Raw genomic sequence first — 14,862 nt, forward strand, 5'->3', positions numbered from 1 at the left:
TCTCATCTACATACTCTTGTTTCTCCTTCTGGATTATGTAGGACATGAACCTAAAATTAACCCTCATCCACAATGTCATGGAGATTAGCTGTGCCATCTTGGAGACCAGAGACTCCCAGGAGTTCGAATTCTCATACAAACTGGAGCTCCTTGGCTACATGCTGGTGAGTGATTAGGAGTTTGAGGACTGAAGTACAAGAGAGTTTGTTGTAATGTATTGAGACTGGTTTTCCAGGGAGATGATATTTTATCCATTGGCTGTGACTGTACTACTGCAGTCTCATGAGCAACCTGCATGGCACCCAGAATGCTGGGTCCACTCTGAGCTTGGCAGGGATGCTGACATATTGTGGGCTGTAACTGGAAGGAATGGCTTGTGTCTTGTGAGTTCTCTTTCTGTCCTCTGTATAGCCTGCAGATGGCCCTACGGTCCATTGCTGAGGCAGAGAGCCTGCTGGGCACGGCGTCTGTTTATTCCAGGTCTGGCATATGGCCCTGTTTCAGGGTGTGAGAGGAAGGCCTCTCTGCCTTTCAAATCCATTTCCCATTTTTGATGTCCCTCTTCATGCATTTCAGGACTTCATTAAACAGGAACCACTGGATTCCCTGGCATCTCCAGTTCGCTACAAGGCAATTCTTGCCATTGGACATCTGAGGTAGGCTATTTTCTGCCATATTTCCTGGCACTGTGATGCCTTCTTATTTGTTAATTCATGAGTGTCAGCTTGGGAGCAGTTTAATGCCTGCAGGGTTTGGCTCACCAGGAGGGGGCAAGTGGGGCAATTTTCCCTAGGCCCCCACGAGAGTTTTTTTTCAGGGCCCCTAGAGCGGGGTCCTTCACTCCGGGGGCCCTGGAAAACTCTCACGGGGCCCAGGCCCCCGGAGCTTCTTCTGCTCCGGGTCTTCGGCAGCAATTCGCCCTGACTCCTCTGGCCGTGGCCGTGTGGCTCCCATGCTGCTCACAGCAGGACTTTAATTCTTAAGGATTTGAATGTGTCCATTTGGGGGTTTGTGCTTGAAAGACACAAGATTGGAGGTTGGTGGGGCATGCAGTACAATGGAGCAGAGGTTCAGATGGGGAGGGAGGTGTCTGGCTAGCTGGCAGGGGGAAGGAAGCTTGTGGGTTTCTCTAAAAAGGAGACTTGATGTTTTAGCTTTACTTCTAGATGAGCCAATACTTAAGAGAGGTGCAAAGTGAAGGGTTGTTCGCATTTGGGGTTCTAGATTGGGACAATCTCTAGTCATTGGACCCATTTCTTTCACTTGGAGGTGGTACTGAGTCTAATGCATGACTTTTCTCTCTATCTTTCTTCTGCCAGCAAACTCAAACCATCTCTGACCCTGGAGGAAAACCGTGAACTCCTTGATCAGTGCTTCAAAAGTTTATTTCCCCTTCCTCCCTTGGAGAAGATGAAAGAGGAATGCGAGACAGCAAAGGATGCTCTGCATATACAAGTACGTGACGACAATTCTCCTCTGGCACCATCCACTGTATTTCTGCCCCGCAGGCACTGGGTGATGGCAGTCACACATGGCCTCCCTGGCAAGTTTATGGTTAGCTTTCCCCAGCCCCCACACACAAATGATCTGTACTGAGCCTCACTTCTTCTCTTCCGGTTTCAGTCAATCTACGTGAGGTCCTTTGAAGCCCTTTGCAAGCTAATGGAGACATTGCTGGAGGAAGCACCAACCGCAGACTGGTTCCAGGAAATGTTTGAAGTGAGTAGACCATTGAACCATGGTGGAGATTGTTTCTTGTGTTACAGCAGGGAAGAGTCAGAGATTTAGGGGGTCAAGCTTCAGTTGTGGAGGAATTTTCCACAATGGAGTGAATTTAAGGGAGAGAGCACCAAATTCTTCCTGGGATAAGCGGGCATGTGCCCCATTGAAATCCACGGAAGCTATGCCATTTTATGCCAGGGCTGGATTGGCACCAAGTTCTTATAGTGTTGTTGACACTACTTGGAGTGGCAAGAAAATCGCCACTGCAGTAGCCAAATCCAAGAGAACCAGTTGAAACTGATCACTTCTTCTAAGAGGAATTCATGAATATTGAGTTAAGCCCTGTGTATGGAAACTCATTCAGAACAAACTTGCTGTTCCTCAGACATGAACAGAATATCGTGAAGAGCTGAGGGGTGGGGAGTTTGATGCATCTTCAGTATAAAAGTGAAGTTATAAAAGGAGCTCGGCTGGGGGAACTTCTCTGCTCTTATTCAAATTAATAAAAAGAAATGCTCCTCTCTGTCATTTTGCCACTCAATGTGGGAGAAGTTGCCCAGGAAACAGACCACAGCAGCAGACATCAAACAGCATGCAATGTGCTAGACAGCTCCCATCAGACAGTCTACAGCAGACATCACATACACGGGCCCAGATTAATCTCTTGTGTAACTCCTTTGGCTTCAATCGAGCTACAGTACACCAGAGGTGAATCTGGTCCCTGGGACTTGTCTAATGGAAGAGCCCCTTAGATATAGGTGTAATTCCTTTGCTACATGGAGGTCAGATGCTTTGGAGAGGGATTTTAGTGACAATTAAACCTGTTTAAGAGGAACTTTTGGGAGGGATTTTCTGGTACTAACTCTGTCCATTCCCCTGCTCTACCAACAGCTCCTAAGGACATGGTTCAGTTCAGGGAAGGAGTGGGAGAGAGAGAGGGCCTTGCAGGCCAGCACCCAGCTGCTGACTGTCTATCAAGAGACAGTTCATAGCACAGTGAGTATAGCCGTACTCTTCCTTGAGCTGACTTCCCTGCTTACATCAGAACTGACACTCACTATGGCTTACACTGTCCCTGTTCAACGTTTAAGCAGACTAGAGATGATAGGATCAGGCCCGAGCCTTCTCTTTTATAGCTATTCTACCAGGCTGACAAGCCTACCTCACAGAAATTGTCACAGAAGGCCCTTCCCACAATGCAGATGGCCTCTTGTACTTTGCTTTGAAGATAATCTTCTATTTCCTGTGCATACACAGTAAACTAGTTACATTCATTCACATAAGGTAATTAGCCATTCTTCCATTATAACACAGAAAGTTAAGCTGAAGATAATGTAGAAATGATTGGTTTCCTGAAGTGTCTTACATCTTTGATTTTAAGGTTAACTGAACACCTTGCACACATAATTAAGGCAATTAAGCCATGAAAGGGAATTAGCATCCACAAGCTAATTTAGTTACATTGTGAAACTTCTAACCAGGTATAGATAATCACAGACAAGTACACTTAGCATCTCTTGTTCATTTTTGAATGAGTTGATGATTGCTAGTCTAATGCATCTCTTTGAAATTCACATGCAAGTGAACTGTCTTGATACAGTAGAAGTGCCTCTTGTTAAGTTATTATGGGTCATACACAGGTTGACTGGTCTGCCAGTGTCACAAAAATGCATTCTTGGTTCTTATGCTCCCATGATGCTAAAGCTGAATTTCTATGTAATCAGCTAAGAACATAAACCATAACAGTGGCTATCCTGGATCCCCCAGAAGAATGGTTCATCTACCCAGTATCCTGTCTTCTGACAGTGGTGGGTGCCAGATGCATCAGAGGGAATGAACAGAACAAGGCAATTGTCAAGTGACCCATCCCCTGTTGGACAGTCCCAGCCCCAGCATCTGGCAGTCAGAGGTTTAGAGACATCCAGATCATGGGGTTGCATCCCTGACCATGTTAGCTAATAGCCAGAGATGGACCTATCCTCCGTGAACTCATCTAATTTTTTTTTGAACCCAGTTATACTTTTGGCCTTCACAACATCTCCCTGGCAATGAGTTGCACAGGTTGACTGCATTGTGTGAAAAAATGCTTCCTTTTTTTGTTTTAAACCTGCTGCCTATTAATTTCATTGGGTGACCCCTTGTTCCTGTGATATGTGAAGGGCTAAATAACACTTCCTTATTGACTTTCTCTACACCCGTCATGATTTTATAGATCTCTACCATAGTCCCTCTTAGTCGTCTCTTTTCCTAGCTGAAAAGTCCCTGTCTTTTTAATCTCTCCTTGTACGAGAAGTTGTCCCATATGCCTAATAATTTTTGTTACTCTTCTCTGTATTTCTTCCCGTTCTAACATATCTTTTGTGAGATGAGATGAGCAAAACTGCACTCAGTATTCAAGGTGTGGGGGTCCTGTAGATTTCTATAGTGGCATAATCATATTTACTTCCTTATTATCGATCCCCTTCCTAATGGTTCCTAACATGTTGTTAGCATTTTTGACGGCAGGTGGAGCAGATGCTTTCAGAGAACTGTACACAATGACTCTGAGGTCTCTTCTTTGAGAGATAACAGCTAATTTAGACCCCATCTGTTTGTATGTACAATTGGGATTATATTTTCCAATGTGCGTTACCCAGGTCAGAACAGGAATCAGGGGCACAATGTTACCAGACGTGCCCGTTACTTTGGGGAGGCTCATTAATTAGGGTTACTCTTCTGTGCGGGGGAGGGGCGGTTCTGTAATTCTATTACTGTGTTGCTTATGTCACTTGTGTGTTCTGCTCCTTCCTTCCACAAGTCCCCTCCCAATGGAGCTCTCCTGCAGGACTAGGTTCCCCAGGGCTAATAACAAGAACTAGACAAACATGCGCACGTGCACGCGCCCACACCCACACTAGCAGAGCAAGTCAATCAGCTGATCCCCTCATATGTCCCTGTGTTCACTGGGCTGGGCTGAGCAGCACTGTCAAGCTGGTACCCTTATGCGCCCCTGGTCTCAACAGGCTGGGTTCAGCAGCACTTTCAGCTGCTCCCTGCCCCCACTTATGTGCCGCAAATTTAACACATTCCTATCACACTTTCACATTACAATTGTACTGGTTGTAACCCACTTGATGAGCAAACCCCACAGTATTTTGGGGCACTACAGGGATCTTTAGCTTAGGTACTAGAAGCGTCGCTGCACAGTAAATGGGGGAAGCTAAAAACACAAAAGAGTAAAATTCAGAGAGAGAGAGAGAGAAGCAACCAGCTGACCCATAACAATTATTGATTGAATCATAGTGATAACCACACCAGGAGGGCTAAACAAACACAACAGTTACATTTTAAAGGTTAATACCTGAGGTAGGAAAGAAAACAGAGAGAGAGAGAGAGATGGATCCCACCCACTCCATGAGGCTTGAACTGGTCGGGGTTCCCAGGTGATGGTGGTAGCTCAGGGTCCTGAGTGCTGGAGACAGGCAGAGCCCCCAGCACGATCAGTCAGGAGATGGAATCCCAGTGGAAATGATGCAGAGTTTGGGTCTATACATCAGAACCCTTACCTGGGCATAGGTAGGGGTTTTGTAGAGAAAATACAATGGTTCAAGGGAGAACACTAGATTTGTTTATGGGTAAACTGATGGCTCAAGGGTTTTCTTTAGGCTAGACAATAGGAGCTGATCACTCTTGGCTATGGGTGTTGTTTTCTTCCAGGGAGCTCACAAGGCAACTAGGCTGCTTCAGTATTTTGGGATATGAGTCAAAGATTTATTACTTGAATTGGTCTGATAATTGCTGAGCTGGGTGTGTGCACACATAGGTTCATTAGCATCTGGAGCAGGGATTCCCATGATTCAGTGCGTCCCTGCTTTCTGGTCCCAGAGTTCAGTGCAGTTCTCTGTTCTTCATTCTTTATGCTATACCCTATACCTTCTTTAATGCAGTTGAAGCTAGGGGAGTTGTCTCTGATCTTCATTCTGTATGCAAATGGAGATGTCTTAATCTTGTCACCCTTGTCAGGAGGCCTCTAGGTGTGTCTCCCCAAACCCTTCATTGTTCTCTGCAAGCCTTTTCTCTGATCGGTTTTGGTTCAAACAGAGATGGGGGTTGGGGGTGTCCTTCATGAGTCACACAAGCTAGATACTGTGCCCTGGTCCCCCCAAAACACAGAGCTGACTGGTATCAACAATAAAGATGGCAAGTGAAGTCTAGTACTGCTGGAGAACGTTCATTCTTCATTCTTTTTTAATTAGACTCAGGAAACTTTTCATCAGTTTGGATCTCTGATTGGAGCAATAGCACCATACAGCTGTGATTCACTGGCCACATCTCGTCAGTGGGTGGTTGACTGTATCAGCTGCCTTCTCTGTATACAAGGTGAGGAGACCATTAGCAGGTATAAGTAATTCTTCACCTTCTTTCACTGTTGTATTGTCCATTTTTCTGCCTGTCTAGTTCTTTCTGTCCTGTCTGTTGGCACTTAGATAACAGAGTTGTGGGCATCTTGTAAATAGCTCATTAGAAGAGAAGATTATGATGTGTAAAGAGTCTAGCACACTTCTGGGAACTGTACAAATAATAAATGGTCTGCACCAGGTAGATAACTGCTCAGTTCCTTAGGGCTTCTCTACACAGGGACACTGAGGAGAGTTAATCCAAATGAACTAAAGGTGTAAATTTTAAGGTGGCATTAAACACGTGTGGATGCTCTGATTCTGAATTAAAATGGCCCTTCTTAATTTTAGTGAATTACATGAATTAAACTAACCTGAAATAAGGCCCCTTTAATTCTAAATAAGTGTATCCCCAGAGGTGTTTAATGAAGTTTAACTAATGCAGTTTGAAAATGAATTTGGATTAGCTTTCTTGACTATCTCCATGTAGACAAGCCCTTGGTACTAACCATTTTCCTTCTCTTTACCCTGCCACTGGCTGTATAGGAGGGGTTTCCTGGAATAATTCTTTAAACAAAAGTTCTTGCAGCAGCCCTCTGTCATGAGCAGTCAAAGCTATTGGAGTAAGTGTAGGCCATTTTCCCCTTTGTGAAAGAGTGGGACGGGGTAGGCAACCTATGGCACAGGGGCCGAAGGCGGCACTCAAGCTGATTTTCGGTGGCACTCACACTGCCCAGGTCCCAGTCTGGAGGGCTCTGCATTTTAATTTAATTTTAAATGAAGCTTCTTAAACATTTTAAAAGCCTTATTTACTTTACATACAACAAGAGTTTAGTTATATATTATAGACTTATTGAAAGAGACCTTCTCAAAACGTTAAAATGTCTTACTGGCACGCGAAACCTTAAATTAGAGTGAATAACTGAAGACTCGGCACAGCACTTCTGAAAGGTTGCCGACCCCTGGAGTAGGATGTTCTTTTCACCTAATGGTTAGATGTAAAGGGATAAAGCTTGGTTGTCATTTAAGGCCATTTCCAATTAGGGCGACCAGAGAGCAAATGTGAAACACTGGAACAGGGGGTGGGGGGTAATATGAGTCTATATAAGAAAAAGACCCCAAAATTGGGACTGTCCCTATAAAATCGGGACATCTGGTCACCCTATTTCTAATTATTATTAATCAGTCCTAAAAACCAGTGTTGGTGATTCAGAAACAGAATAAGGGACTCCAGTCTTTGACTGTACAACATAGAAATCCCAGCATTGTTTAGAAGTGACGGATGAGCCTGGGTTTCGTGCCGAAGGTTTTGTCCAGCCCCATCTCTTTTACAATGAGAGTTTGGTGGAGGGATTCACCTCTACATTGGAACCTCACAGCTACCTGCATGAGTTGTACTTGAATATGAGATTAGATGTAAATAGTGAGAGCAGAGATGCTACTGAAACTAGACATACCCAGAAAGCTGCTCCAAGCTGAATACGGTGCTTGTTCAATCCTGTATCAGTCACAAGAACATACCACTACTGTTAACTTTCAGACATTTAGGGTGTAATCCCAACTCCATTATAGTCAACAGGAGTTTTGCCATTGACTTTGATGGGGCCAGGATTTTACACTATGCTGATAACAGCCTAGCACATGGATCCTTCTGTATGAATGTCCATGCAGTAGAGGTTCAGTTTCATTAGTCATTACAGTACTTTTTCTCCTTTTCTCCACTCCAGGCCAGCCCATGAACCTGGGGTCAGCGGAGGAGGAGCTGAGATGTCTCTGTGACGAACTAACAACAGCTCCAGACCCTGAGGCTTTGTTTCAGGCATCTTCCAAAATGGCCAGGGTAACTGACTCAAAAAACTTGTGCGGATGTTCTAGTGACCAGGCACCCTTCATCTTACATTTACGCTTTCATGATGCCTTTCCGTACTTGGAGCAAGCGTTGGGCGCGGGGCATTCATTGCTAGTAACCAGCAAGATGCTTTTCATAATGTGTTCTATGAATGCCATGTAAATCCAGATTCCACAGAATGTTGCACGCCCATGAAAATGCACACGCAGATGCACACACATATACCTATCCAGCCATCCATGAGAAAAAACTGTTAGTGGAACATCAAGCTGAGAACCCATCCAGTCTTCATTCTGTCACCTTGTGGGTTTGCCTTAGCCTATATTTGTGTGCATGCCTCTCTTGACTTAATTGTATATGTTGTAAAAAGATGCAGTGTATCTAAGAGAATACAAACTGGAAACTTACCTCCTGCATCTCCAGTACAATGTTGTGCTAACTGTGCAACAGAGGCTTTGCCTCAAACCTGATATCATTAGTGTAGAATACAAAAATGTAGTATATAGACTATGGAGAGAATTTTAATCCCAAATGGCTAGCTGGACATGAGGCTAATTAACAAATTGTTAATTAATCAGAGGAGTAGCCATGTTAGTCTGGATCTGTAAAAGCAGCAGAGTGTCCTCTGGCACCTTATAGACTAACAGACGTATTGGAGCATGAGCTTTTGTGAGTGAATACCCACTTCGTCGGATGCAATTTGCTGATGAATAGATCTTTTTCCATAGAGAGATTAGGCCTCCATTTTTACAAGTGCTGGAGCCAAACATCATTGCAGTCTCTCCTGTTTTTGCTTTGTTCCCAGGTTGTTAGTGAGTACTTTTCCCCAGAACAGGCCACAGACTTTATTGAGGCCACAGTGGAAGGTATGCTGTCTGCCAGCCCCACCTGTGCCACGGTAGCTGGACTGTGGATAAAGATCATCCTAAAGGAGTGTGGAGATGCCATGCTGGACCAGGTAAAACAGGAAACTGGAGAGGTTTTCTGCCTAAACTCTAGGCTTTTAGTTCTTTGCCCTCATGTGTAATGAACAAAAATCTTGCTGTTTCTCCCCCTTGGACATAGAGTCGATTCCATCTCTGTTCCCACCCTAAACTAGGCAATGGCAGAATCAATAGAAATAGACAGAGAGAATCCAAGGGAAAAGGAAGATGGTAGGTTATTTATTTGTCTGGCTTGTTGCCACAGTATTCAGCCAAGAAAGGCTTGAAAAAACAGACTCTGGGGAAAAGAAGACAGAATGACTGGCACTTGCAGGCATCCAGTTCTTAGGAGGCCTATGGCTAAGGACTACCTGGAGAAAAATAGCCCTGTAGTCATTCCCAGTGAGTCTGGAGCCTGGTCTCTGAGACCCACACTCTTGCAAGGTTTCAGAGCCTGGGCTGCAGCCCGAGCAGGAACAGCTACACTTTTAGCCACATAGTGCAAGCCCCTCAGGCCCAGGTTGACCTGAGCTCTGAAACTCACTGCTGTGGGATTTTTTTGGTGTGTAGACGTACCCTTTAAGAGTAGAAGAAGGGAGGGAGAAAACTATAGTGTCTTTGGGAACCACTATTTATATGCCTTATTCTGGAGCCCAGTGTGTTAGGGCTAGATGAAAGGAGCACTCCACAAATCGTCTATCAAGGCTGGTAAAAGGCCTCAGGACAGGGAACCCTTGCAGCAGAACTGCCACGTTTGCACAGTGTTTTGAAGATGTGAAGGGCTAGGAATGAATATGAGAGGTCGTCACCTGTTCATAGTCCCAGGCATTTGCACACTGTGTTTAAAGCACTTGCATATTTTGTGCTTGTGGTTGTTTATGAACTGTGCATCCTTCGAGGTAAATGGTCGCATTTGGCTGCTTAAATCACACCTGCAAAATCTGGGCAAGCAAAGCCTTCTTTTGTGCATGTCAGCTGGTTTATTTAATGCATAGCTGGGCACCACCACATTAAATTACCTGGTATGTACAGGGAAACCCCGCTTAGGGGCGGCTCCAGGCCCCAGCACGCCAAGCGCTTGATTGGGGCGGCATGCTGCGGGGGGCGCTCTGCCAGTCGCCTGCGGGAGGTCCACCGGAGCCACGGGACCGGCAACTGGCAGAGCGCCCCCCGCTGCGTGCCACCGTGCTTGGGGCGGCGAAATGGCTAGAGCCGCCCCTGACCCTGCTATAATGCACCCCGCAATAACACGAATTCGGGTATAACGCGATTGTAAGGTGGCTCCGGCCGCCCCAGGCCAAAAAAAAAAAAAAAGTGGCTGGAGCGCCGTGGAAGCACAAACTAAATAAATAAATAAAGCGGCTGGAGTGCTGCGGAAGCGCAAAAGAGAAAAAAAAACAAAGAGAGAGAGGGGCTTTGTGAAGGGAGAGAGGCTGGAGTGCCCCAGAAGGACAAATAAAAAGCAAAAAATGGAATGTGCCTTCCCCCACTGCCTCTTCCCACCTGCCCCCACTTACCCTTTTGGTGAGAAGAGCCACTCTCTCCCCGGCTGCTCCTCTCTCTTCCTCTGCCCCTTGCACATCTCCCCTGCTCTCCCCAAGTGTTTCCCTCTCTCCCTGCATGGCTGAGAGTCCCTGCTGTTGGAGCTCCACCCTTTCAGTTACTGCTGTGGGCAGTTCACAAATGAAAGCAGTTTTCTGCCCAAGAGAAATCGACCGGCTTGAAACTGACCAGCTTGAAATGGAAACCCCGCTATACTGCGACCCCGCATTTAGCACGATCCAATTTTTTGGACCCCGATCATCGTGTTATAGTGGGGTTTCACTGTATGTGTGTGTGTCAGTGTTAATTTTTACAGCCAAGTGTGGGCAATTGTTGTGGGTTAAAGTTACACAGACATATTTGAACATTTGTTTCTTGAGGAGTTTCTAAAAAAGCAGCAAATGTCTAAATAAAGGTTTTGATTCTGTAGAATGAATGGAGAGAAAGAAAAAGGGACATTTCTTTCTGGTTTTGTTCCTTCCAGGTGCCAGCTATTCTGGATATAATATATAGCCATATGGCTACTATCCAGGAGGGCAGCTTGAGGCAATTCCTGCTGGAGGCAGTGTCTATTCTAGCTCACCATCACCTAGAGGCAGTGATCTCCAGCCTACTCAGCAACCTGCCGATGGACAGGTATATACCGCTACCTATTGCATTCATCTTGGTAAAACATGGATCCCACCTCTTTACTGGGAGATGTATGGCTTTATTTAAACAGCAGACATTTTGGGATAATTCCTGATGGTTAATAGCCTGGGTCTTTCTCCAGGAAGGTCCAAGAGCATGGTAAGGTGGGGTGTGGAGAGAAATTAAGTGTCATTCTGTTTCCATTAATTCATAACTGCTTTGACATCCTAAAGACCTAACTTTACTGGTATAACTGGAGTGTATTGTTGGAAACATCTACTTCTCTAGCAGGGCTGGCTCCAGGGCTTTTGCTGCCCCAAGCAGCTGCTTGCTGGGCTGGTGCCTGGAACCGGCCTGACACCTGAATTGACCTCACTTTGGAAATTAGTAGTGGCTGTTGGTTTCCTGGTAGCATGACAGCTTCAAGTCCAATCCCTGGCTGATTACAAAGAATAGGGCCAATATTGTCATCAGACCGCCGCTTAGTATCGGTGAGGGTGTGGCTGCTAGAATAGAGTTGCCGTCCTTGGGACTTAAAACTGGACTGGAAGCAGATCCATCATTTCATTTAAAGATCCCTAACTGAGTTATCAGTTATCAGTGTTGGAATCTAAGACCATAAGAACGGCCATAGTGGGTCAGTCCAAAGGTCCATCTAGCCCAGTATCCTGTCTTCCGACAGTGGCCAGTGCCACATGCCCCAGAGGGAATGAACAGAGCAGGTAACTGTCAAGTGACCCATCCCCTGTTGCCCAGTCCCAGCTTCTGGCAAACAGAGTGTAGGGACACCATTTGTGAAGGGAACCTAGGATGGCCATGAATATTCGTTCTCATAATTGTATGTCCAGTTAGTAGGAATGTGGCTTTTCTTTCATCAACTTGCCTTCCAAACCCTGGATCTTTGGGAGCCACATGCTCATGAGTCCATATTTACTGGGAAGTGGGAAAACAGGAACTGAGGTTGGCGCTCTGTGTCCTGTCGTTCTGAAGTCTAGTATTAATGGTTAGGCTGCAGTAAGACTAGGTCACTTAACCTAGTTCTGTAACTGGAAACTCAATATTTAAACACGGGTGGCGTTAAAGGAGGACAGTACTCCTAACTTTCTCATCATAGGCAAGGAGAACATTTGGTCTTTACTTAAATAGGACGCATTCAATCTGAGCCACAAAAGAGTCCAGGGGTCACATGTAACTTCTATTAAATTGCAGTGACACCACTGAGCTGTGGAGATCTCTGGGGGGAGACCCCTTGCTTGCCACTCAAGTCCTACAGGTCCTAATAGAAAAAATAAAGACTTCAACAAGCCAAGAAGGAAGCGTCACCTCAGAGACTGAAACTGACAGGCATTTGGCAGCTGCTGAACCTCTCTCAGTAAGTTAGATGACAGACACGCCTTTCAGGCTTTCCTCTGCCCTGTGACAATCCTGCTGCTGGAAAGCTAGAAGTGTGGTAGAATATTGCTGTGTGGGCACTTCTCCTCTGATGTACTGTTTCCCTGAGGCCAGCTCTGCTGTCTGTGGAACAAATACGGCAGGTTTAGAGTACGTGGCTGATTTACTTAATAATATCTGGCAATTAGAAAGTCTTTGAACCAGATTTCTCACAGTGCTTTGCAAATCTTCCTTAGGACTCACAACATGCCTTGGTAGGTCATACACATTTTTATAGATGTGGGAAACTGAGCCACGAGTTAAGGAAGTTGCTCGCAGTCATTCAAGTTACTGGCAGAAGTGAGAATTCAGTACAGCAGATATCAGAAGGGGAGAGAGGGTGGGAGGAGATCTCATTTTTTACCATGCTCTCCTTTCAGGCAACATGTGCCATCTTTGAGGTGGTGTCATCACTGCAGTCAAGCGAAGCTGTGCAGGAGCTGCTCCCAGAGCTGTTTCCTGTTCTCCTGCAGCAGGTCAGCCGAACCTTAGGACAAAAGATGCCTTTGCCAGTGATAAGAAGCCGGAGCCTATTCCGAAAAGACCGACAACATACTGAGGGCAACCCTTGCTGGTAATTAGAAGGAAGGCAGAGAAACAAAGAGAATTCCAATAGAGTTGTGTGACACACCCCAGGAATTTCCAGGGTTATGAGGCACCTTACCATCGCCTGCCCTTAGAGTGAGGAAGTCTTGTCTGTGTCTGCTGTGGTTCAGTTCCCTAAAATGACCAGGCTCTGGCAAAACAAGCACTGCCATCCAGGCCTCCTCAGACCCCAGACTCTTTGTACAGGTTAATGATAGGCACACACCACCCCCCGAGTCTTCTGACCATTCCGTATAGTGTCCAGACCTTTATCCACTGAACACTCACAGAATTACCAGGCCTGCTGTTCCCAATGGAACAGTACACACCAGTTTATTACTTCTACTTTAGACTCTATACTTTATTACTTAGGGATGGTGTGAAGGCCAAAACAAGAGCAGAGATGATCAAAGAACAGAGATTCCAGTGATAGTGAGTAAGAATGCAAGCCAAAAATGGTTACATGTATAATGAAATCATAACATGCTCCTAGAGACTAAACTTAACCAACAGGTTAACCTCCTGTCTAAAGATGTTTCTCACTCAACGTTCTCAACCAAGCCTGATAGCGACCCCGCTGTCTGTCTCGCTGTCCATCTACTTCCTAAGTGAAAGATGCCAGGGTGTCTTCTTTGTCGCCCAAATATCCTAGAGCAAACCTTTGAGGTGTACCCCAAAATTGGGTCCCCACCCCCTGCCTACTTCCTGTTACTTTTCTTTCTTTGAAGTTCTCACAGTCCTTCTGAACCGAATGTGAACCCTACATGCTTAATTTACATGTAAACAAACAGATGGAGAAACATTTCTTGCCTGAAAGAAAACCATTTTTTCACCTTTCCTGGTGACTAGTCCCTAGACAGATCATAAGAATGTAATTTTCAATGCATAGACATGGCTCTTTACACTGCATCTGTAGATGTGTTTCACAATGATATTGGTGACATGAGCATTTATTTGAGACTCATATGGCAATCTTTTAGTGAACTAGAATGTACATACCACACCCCTCGGCACCCACTCTGTGCCCCTCACCAGTTAACACTAAGAGATTCCTGAGTCATCAGTGGACTTCAGATCTGGTAGCCCATTAATGTACATTTCCCACCAATCTCACAACAGTTTCTATTATTGTTGTGTTTCTTTACTCCATGCCAAATTACAGACTTCCTGGTTTTATAATGTCTCTGACTTTTCCTAGGAAACCAGGATCTAAACTCTGTTCACGGATGGGCAGCGAGTATAAAATAAACATAAGGAAGTACAACTTCACACAACACATGGTCAACCTGTGGAACTCATTGCCAAGGGATGGTGTGAAGGCCAAAAGTATAACTGGGTTTAAAAAAAGAATTAGATAAGTTCATGGAGGACAGGTCCATCAGCGGCTATTAGGCAAGATGGTCAGGGATGCAACCCCACGCTCTGGGTGTCCTTAGGCCTCTGACCACCAGAAGCTGAGACTGGACAACAGAGATTGGATCACTTCATGATTGCCCTGTTCTGTTAATTTCTTCTGAAGAAGCTGGCATTGACCACTGTTGGAAGACAGTATACTGGACTAGATGAACCATTGGACTGACTCAGTAAGGCTGATCTTATGCGGTGGCCACAGTGAGTCAGGTTTTCAAGCATGGGTGCCTAAGTTTTGTCCACAAAACTTGAATTTGTTCCCATGGATGGGTACCTAGCTATGTGAATTCTGGTGCTGCAGACACAAGTGTATATTCTGCTCATGCTGTTGGCCTATGATCAGGCCCATTTTAGATACCTCTATGTGACGGGGTGGTATGCTGTGCCCCAGCCT

General features: G+C 45.4%; 2 long non-coding RNA genes across 3 annotated transcripts in view; both read left to right on the forward strand.

Annotated features, from left to right (window-relative positions):
- The first annotated feature begins 595 nt into the window (after nt 1–595).
- On the forward strand, nt 596–2,671 carry LOC120391440. The gene is made up of 4 exons (XR_005591314.1): nt 596–656; nt 1,320–1,455; nt 1,624–1,719; nt 2,614–2,671. It is a non-coding gene; the product is annotated as an uncharacterized LOC120391440 (long non-coding RNA).
- A 9,660-nt stretch (nt 2,672–12,331) lies between these two features.
- LOC120391433 overlaps nt 12,332–14,862 on the forward strand; it is a 341,872-nt gene continuing 339,341 nt past the window's right edge. Inside the window, exons 1-3 of one of the 2 annotated variants that reach the window (XR_005591308.1) lie at nt 12,332–12,414; nt 12,854–13,047; nt 14,257–14,271. This is a non-coding gene — a long non-coding RNA (uncharacterized LOC120391433). Of the gene's footprint in view, nt 12,415–12,853; nt 13,048–14,256; nt 14,272–14,862 lie in introns of those variants that run through there. The other variant, XR_005591307.1, reaches the window with a different exon arrangement.

This window comes from Mauremys reevesii, linkage group 25 (genome assembly GCF_016161935.1).
Source record: "Mauremys reevesii isolate NIE-2019 linkage group 25, ASM1616193v1, whole genome shotgun sequence".
Lineage (NCBI taxonomy): Eukaryota > Metazoa > Chordata > Testudines > Geoemydidae > Mauremys > Mauremys reevesii.